This window comes from Crocodylus siamensis, chromosome 3, assembly GCF_052110815.1.
Source record: "Crocodylus siamensis isolate JL-2025a chromosome 3, ASM5211081v1, whole genome shotgun sequence".
In the NCBI taxonomy this organism is placed as follows: Eukaryota; Metazoa; Chordata; order Crocodylia; family Crocodylidae; genus Crocodylus; species Crocodylus siamensis.
Genome location: NC_143397.1, coordinates 192181164 through 192199309, shown reverse-complemented (window position 1 = coordinate 192199309; position 18146 = coordinate 192181164).

The following is an 18146-nucleotide window of genomic DNA, read 5'->3' as shown; positions in this document are numbered from 1 at the left end:
GTCTCTCTTCCTCTTTCAGTATATTTCCCTCTCTCCTTCTTTCATTCTTCTTTTCCTTTGGTTAAGTTTTTATTCCTAGAGAATATGGACAGGCAATATTGTGTTAAGTGGTAGTTCTATGGCTTTTAACACTTTCAAGCAAAAACAAAATGTAGAAAAAGACTGAAAAAAATACAACATGCTGTCACCAACATTTCAAAGGACCCTCAACTGAAAAATAACCTGCTGGGTAACTGATTTGAGCAGAAAGGATATGTATTTTTGTTGCTTTTATAATTCATGGTATTGATCCTTAGAGTAATCTGGAGGTTTGAACATTTTGGTTTGGTTTGGTTTTTTGTTGTTGTTTTTTGGGGGGTTGACGGCTCCTGTTCTCATACATAATTAATCTTTCTGTGGAGTGAATACAAAAGCAAATTTTATTAAAATGTCCAATTATGAATATTGCTGGCAGATAAAGAATAACACAGTACATATCTAAATAGACTTTTATGATCCAAGCAGAAACAAGCAGTTTTTCAACTTAGAATCCATACATCTTAAAATCTTAAGATTTACTAACAGGTAACTAAATTTAGAGAATTTGAATCTTCATTATGTCTGCAGATGAGAATCTCAGCAAAGGAGTCCAGAGGAACCCATCTCAGAACACTGAGCCCCTTTTTATCTGCTTCCTCACACAAAAGTTCACAACATTACTTGATAGAAACTTCAAAAGATATGGTCATAAAGGAGACACCCTTCTGTTATCCTCTTGGTCAGCTAGAATGAACTGACCTAGTCTTTTCAAGAAGCTTGAAATGGGCCCTTGTCCTGCCCCTGCCCTGCTCCTGGGAGGCGGCAGTGTTCCATCCCTGCCCACCCACACATACCACTAGGACCGGTCCAGGTACCCCTGATTGACAACCCCTGTGGTAAGCCAAAGTTCAAGTTAATACAGGCAAAAACCTACTAATGCTACTTGAGTGCAAGCTTGAAGGATTCTAGCTCTACACAAAGGTCTATGATGGAGAAAAAATAATAAAAAGTCTATTTCAAACATCCTGCTCCATCTGCTGGAGCAGCACAAAACAGCTTGTCGCATGCATTGTGCATATTGTAGTAATTTTTATGGGCCTCCTGCCTGCTGCAGAGAGGGGCTACTGAGAATTTTTGTAGAATATGGGTGTTGTGTCCTTAAGCCTCTGACTAAAAAAGGAGACAAGGCTTTCATTTTAATACTCCTAAAAAGAGAAAAGGAAGCTAAAAAGAGAAAAGGAAGAAAAACAACATTCCTGTGAAAAGGCATTTTCTGATGAAGGTGCAAGCAATCAAAGCGTACACGTTATTCAATATAGACTGGTTCAAAAGAATTTTTGAAATAATCATGGGAAGAATGAGTAAGGGGACAACCTAGTTATTCAGAACAACAGTGTAGTGCAATAGAAAATCAAATATGAAATGATCAGGAGCCATTGCATGGGAAGAGGATCAAGATGAATCCATTTTCCCAGAATTAAATAATAATCTACGTTCATGCTTGTCTTCCTGAAGATTACTTGTGCTGAAATTTTGTTCTAGCAACTATTCTGGCTGTTCTTACAGAGCCTGTCTTTCCCCTGTCTCATAGTTCAATCACAAATTCATCTTACTTCTAGAATCCTATTTTAATGTCCTTTCAACATCTAGGCTGACTGCCTTGGCTAAAGAGTTGTTTATGGCTTCTAATCTACACAAGGAAGTTTCTTTGAAGTGAACCAGGATGCGCATTTACAGTAAGTCACACTAACTCTCTAAGCAAACAATGTTAGTGTGGCATACTTATGAGGTTACAAACTTCACTTTTAAAAGAACCTCACATGTACTTTATGCTAAGTGTGTCCACATGGAGAGTTAGTGCTAGTATAATATAAATTTTATACCCCAGCTTACTTCAAAGTGACTTTTCTGTGTAAACAAGCCCTCACTCTGTCTGGAGTCTAGTGTTTTCAGTACTAATAATTTGGCCACTGTCCTATAACCACTGTCAAATCATTGTATGATGATGCTTTTTGCTTATTCATCCAGCAACCTGCTATTAATGTAGCAAAAGAAAGGAAAGCCCCATAACCAGCATTCCCTCTAAGCTGCACGGCTTGTGCAACCACACAGGTGTGCTCATAATGCGCTGCTAAGTGCGTCCGCACACGCCGCATAGCTCAGAGGGAACGCTGCCCATAACATACAGCAATTATCTCACTGATCCAACCACATGGAGTGTTCATAAAAAATGGAGATCAATGTTCCTAAATTATTACATATCTACTAGCTCCATATCCACTAGAACTTTTCATCAGTAAAACTAATGTTGCTGTATGAAATATTACAATGTTTAACTTATTGTACACAAATAACTAGCAATGTTGCAAAAGGAAGAAAACAGTTCATACTGATCTGTTATTTGAGTAACCACAACAGTGCTGATCCTAATAGAGCTACAAAGTATTTATTAGATTACTTAATACTTCACCCTGTAGGATCTTTATGCAGAATATTTGCTAGTACTTCACTCAGACCTATTTCAAATGCTTCAAAACAATGAGCATTTGAGTCTGATGGAAAATGTGAGAAGACCACAGTCAATCCCCCACCCCTCCCAAAACCATCAGAATCCTTGAATCCTATATGTCTATCACAAAATGCAGTATATTTATCAGATGCACCAAAGGCCCCCACAGAAACTATGTGGGTGAAACTAAGCAATCCCTACACTCTATTAAAATAAACTCTTACCAAAATGATAAGGGACAGAAACACACAATCACCATTCAAAGAACACTTCACAGAATAACCTCTTCATCTCTAACCTCATAATCTTTGTACTCATGGGACACTTATACAATACCTTCAGGAAGTGGACCTCAAAATAAAATTTATAGATGTATAGAATCTAATTGCTAGAGGGTCATCTTAAATTCATTCCCCTACCACTGCAGCAAGGAAAGCAGAGAAAGCATGGAAGCAAACAGCAGCAGGGAGACAGGCAGTGAGGGAATAAAGTAGCCAGACCCCTGCCCCTTTTCCTCTCTCCCATTGCTTCCTGCTACTTAGACCCCACATCGCTTGCTCCACCCTGCCATCTGTACCCCCCAGCACCCTCTCTGCAAAGCCTGCCCCCTCCTGCCACCCCAGCGCCTGCACCTCTGTGGCTCCTGCTACCTGCCCCACAACACCTATCCCCCATACTTTTCCTCCTCCATCTACCACCCCTATCCCCTCCACTGCTACTTACCCTCTGTTATACCTCCAACTCAGGCTCCAGCCCTGCTGTGGCACAGGGTGAATAATACATGCTGACTCTCTCCCTCTCCCCCCCTCCAGAGAGTGTGCTCTGGTTGTGGTGGCAGCAGCTCTGGCCCCAGCTGCTGGATCAAGGTGGAGCTGGAACTGGAGCTGGAGCTGTGACCATTGCTGCTGAACTAGAGAGGTGGGTGGGAATGGGGCCAGCATATGTTCTATATGCCAGACCAGAGCAGGGCTGGAGCCACAAAGGAGGGTAAGTGATGGGGGCGAAGCAGTGAGGAGCAGGTGGGGGAGCAGAGGGGGTGGAGGACAGTGGCAGTAAAGGGGGGCAGAGGTAGTTGGGAAGAGGCAGGAGGAAACAGGCACCACAGGGAGGAGGCAGGGGCAGAGGTGATAGGGCAGTGGGGGAAAGCAATGGCTACAGCTCCAACCTTGACCCTGAGTCTGGGTTGGGGCCTAAGCTGGGACTGCATCAGCTGCCTGTCTCTTCTTCCCCTGCCTTGTATTTGAATCCAAGGTGAGAGGTTTTTTGCCCATGTTGAGCAGGAGGGCAGTGGCAGGGTGGGGGAGGGATAACACTTGTCTTGTATTCTAGTAAATATGGGAAGTTCTCTTTGCTCTAGAGATTTATTGCTCACTTCCCTTTCTAAGTGACCATTTTCATTTACACAACAGAGTTAAACAAAATTGAGGAAGGACATTTGGTGCCTGAAAGCTTCTCTAACATCTTGCCCAACGATATAATTGTTCTGATAGTAGATATTACCAAACAAATCTTGATAATTCACTTGCCATTCTTTAGGCAAAGGATGTACCTCTAGGTTAAATAAAGGCAGTTTCATAGTTGGGCTTTTTGACTCTTGGAGTCAAAAAGCCCAAGACTGAATCAATTCAATCTTCACAGGTTAATCTAAACTGTGTAGATTGAACTGATAAGCAAGTGAACAGACATTCACTTTTGATTGCAAAAATGCAGCCACATGCCTGAAGTGACCCAGACCAGAAGCTGAGTCATGCTATAGCATGTCTTTCTGCTCAACTGGAGCAGCAGCTTGGGCCAAGGGTAGCCTGCCCACCCCGGGGGGAGAGGGGAGGGCTTGTGGGGGAGGTGCAAAGCATCCTGGGATGCTGGAGGACTGTGAGTTAATTTGAATCTGGAGGGGATCTGGAACAGAAGTTCAGTAAACCAATTTAACCTAAATCAGCTAAGTCTGATACTACATCCATCCAGGTTTATCTTGAACCCCTTTCAGCCATTTTAAACATGGTTTATGTGCACTAAACTTCTGTTGTATTACAGATTTGAACCAGTTTCTGATCACTTATACTGGTTTATGTTTAATTTCTGTCCCTATCCCTAATGTCACAATCCTGTCACACAATCACCTCAACTGATTGCATGGTTGAGGCAGCCTTAGAGGAGGCAGAAAAAATAATGGGGCAGTGGATTAGATTTCATAGACATTAGGGGCTGGATATTAGGCAAGTCACTTCAGACATCACATTCCCAACACCTAGCAATAAGCTTCCCTTATCATATGGAGACTCAAAGGACTCAGAGGGGCAAAAGCTAAAATAGAGTACTGCTATTACCTTTCTAGGATGGGCTACTAGCTAGTAGAGTCTGAACTGCTTATTCATTGGTAGAGATGGTGAGTGAAATCCTGGACCTGTTGAACTCAGTGGCAAAATTCATGTTGATTCCAGTTGGGTTAGGGTTCTAGCCAAGTCCTTCAGAAACAGTTGAGCTAAATTGCTAGGGTAGTGTAAGAAAAGTTGTATTTCCAGTCGCAGTATTATATATATTTTTTGAACAATACAGGGTACCTTCTGAAGTGCTATTAGCAAAATAATATGCAAAAACTCTATATTTATATCTACATATAAAAAAACCCATTTGCATCTTTTTAAGGGGATACAATTCTCCCTCCAAGAGGCACTCATAGTAGATATAGCATTGATTTTATGGAAATAAGAAACAAATACCAAGAGACAAGCTTCATTATTGTGTTGAAATACATTCCTCAAGCACAAATTCATTAGATTTACCACTAGATGGTGATGTTATATAGTTATTTATTAGTAAATGCGTTGGTGGAATAAGAGAAGAATGTGATAGCAGCACATCCACTATTTTTGTTTTGCCCTCCTTTTCTGTATTATTCAAATGTTTACCCTAGTTTTTATATTTTTATACATATAGTTGCAACCCCTGGCTGTAATTCAACAGTAATACAATTTGCTATTGATCTGTGAATTACATCTTTGTTTTTGCATTGCTTCTTCTGGTTCCCAGTAAAACTAATATTAACATAGTTCTGACAAAGCATACAGGCAAAACCAGCTAAAGGCAAATTCTCTCTTCTTCAGGACATGTATTATCATCTACCATTGAGCAGACGAACTTTATAAGTTGTCATTGTTAGTTGTTTATTGCTGTTCATTAGGCTATTGCCTTTCATAATTCAGTCATTTTTCCTGTTATACTCCTGTGTTCCCAAGTTTTGAAGTTCAGTAGCTGAGGGAAGCTCAAGTTGGTCCATTTTATATACTCTTACTAAATATTGTGGGTGAAATCAGGCTGCTAATGGTGAGAGTCACAGCAAGGGAAGTAGGGTGATGCCAGACACACGTCTTTATTTTCTGTGATCCCTAACCAGCTGCCCATGGCTGAGCAAGAAATTCCCCCTATTGTCTCCTGGCTTTTCCCTGTAAGGCAAAGGGAGAGCATGGACAGAATCACAGGATCATAGAAAATGAGGGTTGGAAGGGACCTCAGGAGGTCATCTAGTCCAACCCCCTACTCAAAGCAGCACCATCTCCAACTAGATCATTACAGTCAAGGCTTTGTCTAGCTGGGTCTTAAAAATCTCCAAAGATGTAGATTCCACAACTTCTCTGGGTTACCTGTTCCAGTGCTTCACCACCCTTCTAGTGAGAAAATTCTTCCTAACATCTAACCTAAACTTCTCTTACTGCAACTTGAAACTATTGCTACTTGTTCTGTCATCTGCCACCACTAAGAACAGTTCGACTCCATCCTGTTTTGAACCCCCCTTTAGTAGTTGAAGGCTGCTATTAAATCCCCTCTCAGTCTTCTCTAGACTAAATAATTCCAGTTTCCTGAACCTCTCCTCAAAAGTCATGTGCCCCAGCCCCTCACCATTTTTGTTGCCCTCCACTGGACTGAACGGCATGTGTCACAGTCATACAATTGCTGTATGACTCTCTCCAATTTGTCCATATCCTTCCTGTAGTGGGGGCCCAAACTGAACACAGTTCACACCTAAGTGAACACACTCCTAAGTGGCCTCACCAAGGCTGGACACAGGGGAATAATCACTTCCCTTGCCTGTTACCAAGACTCCTACTGTTGCATTCCAGTATGCCGTTAGCTTTCTTGGCAACAAGAACACACTGTTGGGTCATATTCATCTTCTGGTCCACTGTAACCCCCAGTTTCTTTTTTGCAGAGATACTTCCCAACCAGTCAGCCCCAGCCTGTAGTGACACATGGGAATCTTCTATCTTAATTGCACTCATCCTTGTTGAACCTCATGAGATTCCTTTTGGCCCAAGCCTCCATTTTGTCTAGGTCACTCTAAATCCTAGCCCTACCCTCCAACGTATCTACTACCCCCCCCATCTTGATGTCATCTGCGAACTTGCTTAGGGTGCCCTCTATGCCAACTTCCAGATCATTGATGAAGACATTGAACAAAATTGGTCCCAGGATCAACCCCTGGGGCACTCCACTTGATACTGGATGCCAACTAGACATTGAGCAATTGATTACTACTCTTTGAGCCCAATGCTCCAGCCAGTTTTTTATCCACCTTACAGACCATTCATCCAGCCCATACTAACTTAGCTTGCCTGTGAGAATATTGTGGGAGACTGTATCAAAAGCCTTGCTACATTCAAGGTACACCACATCCACCGGTCTCCCCATGTCCACAAAGCCAGGCAGTCACCTCATCATAGAAAGCAATCAGGTTGGTCAGGCATGGACTTGCCTTTGGTGAATCCATGCTGACTGTTCCTAATCACCGTCTTCTCCTTCAATTGCTTAAAATGGATTCCTTGAGGATCTGTTCCATGATTTTTCCAGGGACTGAGGTGAGGCTTACTAGCCTGTAGTTCCCTGGATCCTTCTTTTTGCCTTTCTTGAATATGGGTACTATGTTTGCCCTTTTTCAGTTATCCTGGACCTCTCCTGATCGCCATGAGTTTTCAAAGATGATGGCCAATGGCTCTGCAATCACATCAGTCAGTTCACTCAGCACCCTCAGATGTATCCCATCTGGCCCCATGGACTCATATATGTCAGCTTTTCTAAATTGTCCCTAACCTGTTCTTTTGCCACTGTTGGCTACTCACCTCCCTCCAAACTGTGCTGCCAGGTGCAGTGGTCTGGGAGCTGGCTTTGCCTGTGAGGACTGAGGTGAAAAAAAAGTTGAGTAATTTGGCTTTTTCTGCACTCTCTGTCACTAGTTTCCTCCCCGCTTCAGTAAAGGATCCACACTTTCCCTGATCTTCCTCTTTACTGATACAACTGTAGATATCCTTCTTGTTACCCTTCACATCCCTTGCTAGTTGCAAGTCCAATTGCACTTCAGCCTTCCAGGCTTCATCCCTCCATACCCAAGCAATACTCTTACAGTCCTAATGCTCAGCATGCCATAACAGGAGTATAGAGGGTCTCACCTTCTGCATTTGTTCCTGAAATAGAACAGGTAAGCCAGGGACAGTATTTGTAGCAACCTAAAGGGTATAGACACAAGCATGCTCAGAGCCCTTTTAACATGGGAATGATTCAAAAGGGCAGAACCTGGTACTGTTCCAGGGCTGGGTCCAGGAGTGTGCGTGGCGGGGGGTGCAGCTGCATCCCACTTTGATTCCTGTTCCACCCAAACTTTAAAACTAACTGCTTAGAAGGGGCATTTCTATTCAGGTTTCACTTAGGGCATTTATACACCTTCCAGGAGTTGTGAGGAGGAGGGGGTTGGAGTGCTTTAATTAGAGTGGCTCTGAGAGCTGCTCTAATTAAAGTGCCTGGAGCGTCTTGTGTATCAACGTCCCCATGCTGAAAAATGATGTCAGAGGCACATTAACTAAAGCTCATCAAATAAGCTTTAGTTAAAGTGCCCCCACGGCCATTTTTCAGTGTGGGGATGCTACTACACATGATGCTGGAGGCTGCTGGAGCACAGTAATTACCACGCTCCACTAGACCCGATTAATCTAATTACAGCACATTGGAGCAGCCTTGCTGCATGTACATAGGTGCCCTTAGAGACTCAATTGACCCTCTTTCTACTCCACAGGTGTTAAAGACCTTTTGTTATTTTTAATGGTCCTGATAGTCAAACTATCCCTTCTTCTGCAACTGTCCCTTCTTCTTCGGCTGTCTGTTAGCCATTCTTGGTAATGTCTCTCTTCTATTTTACAGCTCTGAAGGCTGTTTTAGCTTTAGCTAAAAACCTTAACTCAGGTGTGATAATATGAACTCAGGTGTAAAAATGACTAACATAGAAGCATTGGAGACACCGGCTACAGCCACGCAAGATGCTGACTGTGCAGTAGTTCATTACTACTGTGCAGTAGCATCACATGACAGGAAGGATGACAAGCTACTGTGCAGTCAGCATCATGAAAAGGCTTTTTGGTGATGGTACTGTGCACTAATTTAGTACTTGTTTATACAAGTACTAAGTGACTGTGTAGTAATGACTAAAGGCTAGATTTTGTATTATGAAACTGAATAAGAGCCATAAATTTAACTGTAACTGACTACAGGACATAATCTTTTGATGATTTTGACTGTAGAGTTTAGACTATGGTTTGTATAGAATGGTTTGGATAGGGATGATCCTGCCTCAGGATGACCTCTGGAGGGCCCTTCCAGCCCTACTTCCCTGTGACTTTATGACTATTTTGACCTAGTTTGTTGTATTTTTTTCTAATTCATAGGAGAATAAATTAGTGGGTATTTCAATAGTTATATTTGTTTTGCTTGGATCTTAAACTAGATAATATAGCACTAGCACCTTAGCATATTAGTAAGGATTCTAGGGCATTTTTACATGTGCTCTGGGGGGGCGAGGAGTACTTCAATTAGAGCAGTTTTCGGAGCGCCCACAGCATCTCATGCATCTTCAAAATGGTGGTTGGAGCATTTTAACTAGAGCTTGTTGAATGAGCTTTAGTTAAACCATCCCCGCTGCCATTTTGAAACACAGGGACACTGATACACGAGATGCGGAGGCTGCTGGAGGCATGCTAATTAGCATGCTCTCGCAGACTCAGTTAATCAAGTCTGTTCCAATGTGCTGTATTTACAGCACATTGAAGCAGCCTCCCCCCACATCTACAGGCACCCCTAGTTTGTCTTTAACTGGAGAAGAATATGTACTGTATGTAATGTAATGATGTGCCACAACACCTGTAACCCCTTTTCAAAATCTTAGATGTGCCCATGTACTGTGCTAATCTGTTACATGTGAAAGAGCTAAGACTGGTTCAAATGTTGCAAAATATGGCTCTAACTTTAACCCTAAATGAAAAACTATTTCAGTTGGAGCTGTTCTGCTACATTTGAATTGTTCTCAGCTCGTTCACATGTAACAGTCAGAATATACAAGCTGCTGACCTTTTGAAACTTTCCCATTTTGAAAGGGCTTCAAGCATTTGTAGACTATATATAAAGTCTCCTACAAGATGCAGGTATGTGTACAAGGTGCATATTTCCAAAACAAACCCAGGTGAAACTGGCAAAATCTCTCAGCAACATGTAGGGGAGAAAAAAACAATGCACAAATATAGAATGGAAGATAGACGATAGAATTGGAGATGCTTGCCTATGGGGTTTCAACAGGAACAAGCTGTGTGATGCAGTTGCCAAAATGCAAAAGCATTTTTTGGCTGCATGTTGTTCAGTATGGCATGGAGATGATAGTACCAATTTAACAAGTGCTCATTAGGCCTCAGCTACACTTGTGTGCAGTTCACAATTTAAGAAAGATGTGGAGAAATTGGAGAGGATGCAAAGCCAAGGGACAAAGATGATAAAGGTCTTAGACTGCAAACTGTAGGAGGAAAGGTTAAGAGAACAAAGTATGCTTAGTTTGGTGAAAAAGAGATTAAAAGGGGATATGATGACAGTTTTCAACTATTTGAGGAGCTGCCATGAAGAGGAAGAACAAGTGTCCTCCCTTGCTGCGAAGGGCAGAACATGAAGCAATGGGTTTAAACTTCAGCAAAGCCTATCTAGATTAAATATATAATAATACAAACATGTTAAAAAAAACCCAACTCCCTAACTGCCAGAATAGTAGGACAGCACAACAAGCTGCTTAGGGAAGTTGTGGACTTGTCTTCACCGAAGATTTTCAAAAACAGACTAGATAGGCATTTAGAATATTAGAATTGGAATATTAGAGAAACAGCACATCCTGCATTAATGCAGGGGGTTGGATTAGGTGACCCTTGAGATTGTGATTGTACTGTGCTTGTATTGTAAAGTAATATCTGCAACTGAAAGGCTTTACTTTATTGCTCAACGTGCAAATTTCCCACAGTGGAAATAAGGAGCAACATGAGTCACACACTGTTTCTCCTTTTCTGGTCTGGTTTCAGAAGATTATATAATGTGTAGCCTGTAAGATCAGTAATGAAGGGGTAGTCTTTTCTGGAAATCAAATAAATCCATTTGCCAAAAAGGACATGTGGATACTAGACTGAACAACTGAGCTGAGCTGACGCAGCAAGAATGTGATTCAGACTGGCAGATAAAAAAACTTCATTTTGTAAAATCCTTTTCTTCATTGTTAGAATTAAAAAACTGCCCCAAATACAAAATCAAGTGTGTAATTTGAAGCAAAGGTAAGATATCTATTAACAAGTTTTACCCCTTCTCACCCATTCATCAATCTGGGGAATAGGGAGAGAGTTAAGGGTGAGTGGTGCTTGTCATGAGAAGCATTTTGAGTGACTTAGGTAGGTATTTACTACAAAGTTTTCCTGGTGCGGGCAATCTGGTTAGTTAGGGATATAAAAAAAAATCACACCCTAACCAGTGCATCAGCAAAACCTCTGAAGTAGACACAGATTAGACAAGTACAGGGTACTTTGCTGGTATTGCTTATGTCTATCAGGAAGGTGAATTAATTATATCACCACAAGAATTCTTTTTGCCAGGATAAAATGTGTCTCTAGCATGTACCTTCAAATTGTTCCTTGTGAATACCTTCAGTGAATCTTTATTTGTATAATGAAGAAGAAAGTGGTTTTGATTTCAAACATTTTAGTGCTTGAGCCACTGATCAACATGTATGCTAAGCAAATAGATATAACAGCCAGAGAACTCCTATTGAACTACTAGAAAACGTAGCATTTTAATGATATTTGTTATATATTGAAACACCATGTAAGCTGAAATAAACAACTCAGACCTACCCAATCTGCATGTGCATTTCCTGTGTGGTGCCTTGAAAATATAGGCACACAGAATGTTCTACAAAATACAAGCCAATAGTTTCTCTTTTTATGATAAACTGTATCTCTCCATCCAAAATTATTCTAAATACCATAGACTTGAATGAGATGCCAAGATGTCAGCACTTCTTGCTGAGGAGCTGAATGACAAATTTAAATCCTTTTTTATTTATAACTTACATTATACTAGCAATATAATATACACTTCTTTGCCTCATTAGTGATCCAATGCCTTCATTTGTATAAACTAACTCACCTGGGGGTCATGACTGACCACAAGATGAACATGAGCCTCCAATGCGATGCTGCGGCTAGTAAAGCAACCAAAATGCTGGCTTGCATCCATAGATGCTTCTCGAGCAAATCCCGGGACATCATTCTCCCCTTGTACTCGGCCTTGGTGAGGCCGCAGCTGGAGTACTGCATCCAGTTTTGGGCTCCACAATTCAAAAAGGATGTGGAGAAGCTTGAGAGAGTCCAGAGGAGAGCCACACGCATGATCAGAGGTCAGGAAAACAGACCTTACGATGACAGGCTGAGAGCTATGGGACTCTTCAGCCTGGAAAAGCATAGGCTCAGGGGGGACCTGGTGGCCACCTATAAGTTTATCAGGGGTGACCACCAGGATCTGGGGGAATGTTTGTTCACCAGAGCGCCCCAAGGGATGACAAGGTCGAATGGTTATAAATTCCTGCAAGACCATGTCAGGCTGGACATAAGGAAGAATTTCTTTACTGTCTGAGTCCCCAAGGTCTGAAATAGTCTGCCATCGTAGGTGGTTCAAGTGCCTACTTTGAACGACTTCAACAGAAGTTTGGATGTTTTTCTTGCTGGGATCCTATGACCCCAGCTGACTTCCTGCCCCTGGGGCAGGGGGCTGGACTCGATGATCTTCCAAGGTCCCTTCCAGACCTAATGTCTATGAAATCTATGAACCTTTTGACCCAGCCTTTATTAAATCCCTTTATTAAATCAGCAAGTAGGCTGTGGACAAGAAGTATAATTATGCTAGCACAGAACTGAGCAGCCCTTCTGAATGTTTTAATTCAATTCCTTTAAAGATTTGAAATAACTTATTTTCTTGGGAGAATATCCCAAAAACCTATTACTGCAGCACCAAGGAAGACATATTCATGTCCAAAGGATCTAGACCCTTGATCATGCTTCCACTCTGAAGAGAAGGATGTTCCAGTAGACAGGAGCAGCTTCAGCTGAAGCCAGAGCAGTTGTCTTGAGACATTCAGGTTAGGGACAGAAATTATACATAAACTAGTATAAGTGATTGGAAACCAGTTCAAATCTGTAACACAACAGAAGTTCAGTGCATACAAACTGCTTTCAAAATGGCTGAAACCAGTTTAAGATAAACCTGGTTGGATGTAGTATCAAATTTAACTCATTTAGGTTCAATTGATTCATTTAACTTCTGTCCCAGATCCCCTCCAGATTCAGATTAACTCACAGTCCCCCATCATCCCAGGATGCTTTGCAGGGTGGGTGGGCTAGGCTTGGCCCAAGCTGTCTGCTCCAGCTGAGCAGGGAAGCATGTTCTAGTGCCCCCTGACTTCTGGTCTGGGCTACTGTAGGCATGTGGCTACATTTCTGGAATCAAAAGTAAATGTCTGCTCACTTGCTTATTGGTTCAACCTACACATCTCAAACTAACCTGTGAAGATTAAATAAATTCAGCCTCAGCCTTTTTGACTGTCTGTGCTTAGCCTCAGAGAACTCTTTACTGTTTTGATAGGGCTTTCCCTACTCTGTACTGATTCGCTTTTTGTTTCTGCTTTCCTCTCTGTCTGTCACTCTATTCATGTCAGATTCATCTTGTTCTTCATACATTCTTCTCTCCTATGCTGCTCCCTCAAATCTCTTTCCTTCCTGTTTCTTTCCATTATTTTATTCCCTGCTAAATACCATGCAACCCCTCAAAATCACAGAACTAAACTGATATTTGCTGCTGTCACATTGTTTACTTTCCCTATGTATGATACTCTTTCCACCAATTCGCTCCTTTAGCCACTACTATAATAAACATGAGTAATGATAATATGCAACAAAAAATAAATACAAAAAACAGGTGACTACTCTGAATCCTTACCCCTGTCTTGCTAAGAAGAGAGAACACCATGATATCAGGATGCACTTACACTCTGGGTCAGTGCTCCACCTCACCAACTTCATGGCTTTTCTTTTATCAGGATCCAAACTAATAGTTACATAGCATGGAGGTCAGCTCAAACTCAAAGTTGTTTCTGAGCCTATAATGGGACAGGGAGTAGAGGGAAAGGTTCTGAATCAGAGTTTAGGTGAATAAGGGGTTGTAAGATTGAGTTTTATGATAGGAAGGCATCTAGCACTAAAAAGGACAACATTTCAGCGCTTTAGCTGAAATAAATAGGAGATGTGGAAAGGTTTCAAGCCAAGGAGGAAAAAGTTCTGGTTCGGGTTAAAGCAAATTTCTGAGCAGAAGTAGGCTTGGTTAGATGGAGAATGTGAAGGTATCACAGCATTTTCTGGGTAGGGAGGGATATGATTAGGCAGAATTGAATGAAGGTGAATGGATAAAATGGGATTTCTGTACAAAGATAGGTGAATTGGTAAATGAGAATTTTGATCCTACATCATACTGGGAGCATCTACATGAGACGCTGACTGCACAGTAGCTGAATAATACTGCACGGTAGCACATCATGGCACCAACGGTGCTAGTAAGCTATTGCATAGTACTATTAGGCTACTGCACAGTAGGGTCACTTAAAAGTTGTTCACTGGCGCTACTGTGCAGAAACTCTGGTTACTGTGCATGTATTTAGTACTTGAGTACACAAGTACTATATGCAGTAACCACTGTGCAGTAGCATCTCATTTAGACATTCCCACTGGGAACTTAAACGAGTTTTTCAGAGTTTTGCCTGTATAGGACCAAATCACCCAGACCTGGGATTATGAGTTTGGCTGTATTGGCAGTGTGGAAGCAGGATAGAGTAGATAGAGGAGTGATATCAGGAAGAAAAAACCTGAATTGGAAAGGAAAGAGGGAGACTGAGGCTAGGAAAAATGTGAACAGGGGCTCAATCTGTTTCCTCTTATTGTGCCCTGTATTCAACTTAAAAGTGTAATTGCAGAAGGAAAAGAGCCCTTTTCCTATATAATCTCTCTGACTCCCAACCAATATTTTCCCCATTGCTCTAGCTGTACACTTCAAAAACCCAGTCAGCCTGTAAGTGGCAGTAGGAGAATGTCTCCTAGCTAAAAGGGAGGCATACACCCAATGGAAAGGAGGGGCCATCACCAGGGATGACTATACTGCAGTTGCTCGGGGATGTAGGGGGGCAGTCAGGAAGGCCAAGGTAGAGATGGAACTGGGACTAGCTTCCTGGATTAAGGACAACAAGAAGTCCTTTTTTAAATACATAGGGGGTAAAAAGAAGGTTCCGGGTAATGTGGGGCCCCTGCAGGACACGTTAGGAAATTTGGTCGTCACACCAGACGACAAAGTCAACATATTTAATGATTTCTTTGCCTCCATTTTCCTAAGCAGGGACTGAAACAATCACACCCCTGCTGGGCTCCCCTCAGGCCCCAGGGGAGGCACACCTAGGCCAAGGGTTAGTGAGGAACTAGTTAGGGAACTTCTGGAGGGACTGGATGTATGCATGTCAGCTGGTCCGGACGATCTCCACCCTCGAGTACTAAGGGAATTGGCCGAGGTCATTGCAGGACTCTTGGCACAGCTTTACGAGCACTCGTGGTGCTCTGGTGTGGTGCCAGAGGACTGGAAGAGGGCCAATGTGGTTCCCATCTTCAAAAAGGGGAAGAAGGAGGACCCAGGAAACTATAGGCCAGTTAGTCTTACCTTGAACCTGGGCAAGCTTTTTGAGAAAATTTTTATTCTGGCGCATATCCACGAGGGGCCAGCAGGGGAGATCATGCTTAGGGGCGACTAACACAGGTTCATTAGTGGCAGGTCCTGTCAGACCAACCTGGTGGCCTTCTATGATCAGATCACCAAATCATTATTGACTCCAAGATGAACATGGGCCAACAATGCTAGGTCACGGTTGGCAGGGCTAACTGGACCTTGTCATGCATCCACAGGTGCAGCTCAAGTAGAGCCAGGGAAGTGATCCTCCCCCTCTATGCAACGCTGGTCAGGCCACAGCTGGAGTACTGTGTCCAGTTCTGTGCGCCCCATTTCAGGAGGGATGTGAACAACATTGAAAGGGTCCAGAGGAGGGCCACCCACATGATCCGGGGACTACAGGGCAGACCCTACAATGAAAGACTGCAGGACCTAAACCTGTTCAGCCTTCACAAGGGAGGGCTGAGGGGGGAACCTGGTGACTGTCTATAAACTCACTGGGGGGACCAGAAGGGTTTAGGGGAGACACTGTTTCCCCTAGCACCCCCTGGCATGACAAGGAACAATGGACACAAGTTATTAGAGAGTAGATTTAGATTAGACATCCGTAAGAACTACTTCACAGTTAGGGCGGCTAGGAGCTGGAACCAACTTCCTAGGGAAGTGGTGCAGGCTCCTACCCTGGGGATCTTTAAGAAGAGGCTTGATGACTACTTGGCTGGACTCATTTGAGTCCAGTCTTTTCTCCCGCCCAGGTGGTGGGTCAGACTTGAAGATCTATAAGGTCCCTTCCGACCCTACTTCTGTGGTTCTATGATATGATTCATTAGATGCAGGGGCAGCAGTGGACATAGTCTTCCTGGACTTTTGGAAGGCCTTCGACACTGTCTCTCATCCTGTTCTCATTAAGAAACTGGGGGACTGTGGTGTCAACACCCACACAGTCAATTGGGTTGCCAACTGGTTGGAGAGCTGCACCCAGACAGTGGTGGTGGATGGGTCATGTGGTGCTGGAGGGATGTGGGCAGTGGGGTTCCACAGGGCTCAGTCCTTGGGTCCGCACTGTTCAACATCTTCATCAGCGACTTGAACGAGGGGGTAAAAAGCACCCTGTTCAAATGTGCTGATGACACTGAGATGTGGGGGGATGTGGGCACGCTAGAAGGGAGGAATAGGCTGCAATCGGACCTAGACAGGTTACAAGGGTGGGCGGATGAGAATAGGACGGGATTCAACACCAACAAGTGCAAAGTGATGCACCTGGGGAGGAACAACTGGCACCATACCTACAGGTGGGGGAACTCCCTTCTTGTCAGTACAAAGGCGGAAGAGGATCTTGGAGTCATCATTGACTCCAAGATGAACATGGGCTGGCAGTGTGGGGATGCAGTCAGGAAGGCCAGCCGTACCTTGTCATGCATCCACAGATGCATCTCAAGCAGGTCCAAGGAGGTGATACTCCCCCTCTATGCAGCACTGGTCAGGCCGCAGCTGGAGTACTGCGTCCAGTTTTGGCACCGCACTTCAAGAGGGATGTGGACAACATGGAGAGGGTCCAGATGAGGGCCACTTGCATGATCGGGGGCAGCAGGGAAGTCCCTACGAGGACAGGCTACAGGACCTGAACCTGTTCAGCCTCCAGAAGAGAAGGCTGAGGGGGGATCTAGTGGCCTGTTACAAACTAGTCAGGGGGGATGAACAGGCACTGGGGAAGTCCCTGTTCCCCCGAGCACTACCAGCAGTGACCAGGAATAACGGTCACAAGCTGGCAGAGGGTAGATTTAGGTTAGATATCAGGAGGCGCTACTTCACGGTCAGGGCGGCTAGGATCTGGAACCAACTTCCAAGAAAAGTGGTGCTGGCTCCTACCCTGGGGGTCTTTAAGAGGAGGCTAGATGTATACCTTGCAGGGGTCATTTGACCCCAGTACTCTTTCCTGCTATGGCAGTGGTCGGACTCAATGATCTGCTCAGGTCCCTTCTGACCCTAGAAACTATGAAACTATAAGAGGTAGAGTAAGGTGAAGTGACAGAACCATAGTAACTTCAGCCCCATCATTTGTGTGGGGCACCAGCTACTACTGTATAGCTACCAGTTAATCATCTCATTTATTGCTAAATTTGAACTATAAACTGTAGTTAATAAACCTACAGCATAGATCAAAACACACCTGAAAGTCCTTCAAATTATCAAGTATTACAGCTGTTTGATTATTTTAGAACCTCTACTGATATGTGGTATCAGCTCAAGGCCACCTCTGCAAGTGTCTACATTCATCCTCTAGGGTTTTGGGTTTTTTTTTACAGAAATGTCAGTCAGAAAGAAGACACAATAAGATTCCATCCAGGAATGGTTAATTAATAGCTTGCCTAGATTATCTGATTTCAGCTGAGTGAATTGGGTCCCCCTACTATATATATAAAGTGACTCTCTAACTTTGTCCTCTACATCACGCTCAATCTTTAAAGTATATCTTACTAGTAACTACTCTTTTTCATTTGGAATTTCATTGCAATTGCTGAAA